The following is a 2,503-nucleotide window of genomic DNA, read 5'->3' as shown; positions in this document are numbered from 1 at the left end:
GCGGCAAATTTGAAAAATGTAGGCGCGAAGGGATATCGTCCCATATAAAATTTAAATTTCGCGCCTTTTTTTACTGACAAGATTTGGTTGACCAGCTATATCTATGTAGAGTTTTTGCAAATAGCTATATGTGTAATATGGGCATTTTGCCTGATTTCAATTTCTAAATAAATCACTACATAGTATAAAACAAAGTCGCTTCCCTGTCTGTCTGTCTGTATGCTTAGATCTTTAAAACTACGCAACGGTTTGATGCGGTTTTTTTTAATAGATAGAGTGATTCAAGAGGAAGGGATATGTATAATTTGTTAACCCGTGCGAAGCCGGGGCGGGTCGCTAGTAAATAAATAAATGCGTAAAGGATGACTCACCTTAGACCGGGCCGGGCCCGAGCCAAGACGTCCGACTTGTCATTTCGTATGACAGCTGATCAGTGATCGGTGCTTTCCATAGAAAACGAAGCGCCGGAAGCTCCGGCACTGCCCGGTCTAGCGTGAGTCATCCTTAAAGCTTACATATATTGCCAGTTTGTTAGCCAAGTTATGAAATAGGTAATACCAGAGTTACCAGACCACATAATATATATATATCGCTTTCTTAGCATTGTAAGTATTGTAATGCATTTCTTACGCCGAATAGGGTAATGTTTGAGCTTAGTCACTTCTATTATAGTTATTCTAGTTCGTTGTTGTGAATGCTATTTGAAATAATGCAGTTTGTTTAGGTATATCAAATCAAATCAAAATCAAAATATTTTATTGAAACCGTGAAACTTATGATTAAACAAGGTTTCGTAAACTTATTCTATAGTTAAACACTGCCTAAAAAGTTATTGCAAGATATAGAAATTGCCCGTGACACATGTACTAGGCTATGCCTTTCTCGCAGGATGAGACTTTTCCTAGTTTGCCAGTTTTTTATTGATTACATTAAGCGCTAAAGAATTCACTACTATCAGCTAATATAAAATTTGAAGATGCGGTAAAAAATGGTGACCAAAACACGAATCGATACTAAGGAAACATGCACATATTTAAAGCGTAATTAAAACAATATAATTATATGACACAGTGCGTAAACACAATGAAACAAAATGGTGACCTTACGCGTAGGGTCAGCAATATTCACAAGCATGACCGCTATATCCAGTGTCAGACCAGCGAAAAAGCAAATAAAGGATGACTCACGCTAGCCCGGGCCGGGGCCGGGCCGGCGCTTCGTTTTTTATGGAAAGCACTACGTGATCACCGATCAGCCGTCATAGAAAATGACATGTCAGACCCCTTGGCCCGGGTGCGGCTCGGTCTTGCGTGAGTCATCCTTTCATTAACTATTTTCTCATGTTCGCAATGCCAGCGAGTACTTTGAAAAGACATAGGTACATAGTTATTTACGATACAAGTGCGAAAAATAGGAAATTTGCAAAGAGTGGCAAACTTTAAAACACGACCGAGTTGCTGTATTTTTGTATTATATCCATTTTTTTTATATCCACAATATTGTGATAAATTGCTAATCAAAATTCAACATGTATCATCATCCCTATTATTTACAAAATGGTAGTTTAAAATACTGCACGTTACTTAAATAAAAATTTGTCAAATTCTATGGTTCAAATTATACAAGACCCCATTTCGCAAAAAAACAATATCGTTTTACGAATAACCAGTAACAGTAATGGACCACTGGGTGAGTATAAAAGGGCTTAAATAAATAAGATATATACCTACGGGAGTTAAGATCTTTTGTAAAGATAATCGTGGCTTTGTTATGATACACACGGAGATGTATTTCGGGCGGTAACGAAGCGTTTTAGGAATTTTACGATCTAAAGTTAAATAAATAAACAAACAACAACAACTCTAACAATAAACAAGTCTGTCAGAAATGATATTTTATTTTTTATTTTATTTTATTATATTTTAATTTAAATTAAAATCAAATCACATAACTTTCAATATATTGCTCTAAACTTAGAATAAGTTTAAAAGTGGTAAAATTACTGACCTGGGTGTGACTTGAACTCACGGCCTCTGGATCGACACTCCAGCGCTCTGCCAACTGAGCCACCAAGACCTCATCCATAGCCAGCAAATCTTTAGTTTAGGGGTTTAGGGGACCCAAGCGACATGATCCTAAGTGCCATAGAATAGAAACACCTCGAGGTATAAGTTATTTGAGCGAATGTACCTTTATTTGACGTTCATAAGCGCATTGTAATATGCCTACTTAAATAAATCTTTTATCTTTATCTTTATTTTGAATATCAATGAAATTTAAGATAATATAGGAAGTACATTAGTACATCTCAGTATGATGCTGGCGGATGATCGTAGTATAGGTACCCTCTGTACTAGAGATGGGCCGAATATTCGGTAAAATTCGGTATTCGGCATATTCGGCATATTTTTCAATGTTCGTATTCGGCCAAAGTCCATATTCGGCCCATCTCTACTCTGTACCTTTAAGGAGTAATTAGAAGACCTTTTAGAACTGTGCGTAA

At 36.6% G+C, this 2,503-nt stretch overlaps 1 non-coding gene across 1 annotated transcript; it reads right to left on the bottom strand.

The window, feature by feature from the left end:
• Positions 1 to 2,003: 2,003 nt before the first annotated feature.
• Positions 2,004 to 2,076, bottom strand: Trnad-guc (transfer RNA aspartic acid (anticodon GUC)). The gene has a single exon. It is a non-coding gene; the product is annotated as a tRNA-Asp (tRNA).
• Between the last annotated feature and the right edge of the window lie 427 nt (positions 2,077 to 2,503).

This window comes from Cydia amplana, chromosome 27 (genome assembly GCF_948474715.1).
Source record: "Cydia amplana chromosome 27, ilCydAmpl1.1, whole genome shotgun sequence".
In the NCBI taxonomy this organism is placed as follows: domain Eukaryota; kingdom Metazoa; phylum Arthropoda; class Insecta; order Lepidoptera; family Tortricidae; genus Cydia; species Cydia amplana.
Note: the sequence above shows the minus strand (reverse complement) of the source record. Positions and strands in the feature narration are given on the sequence as shown.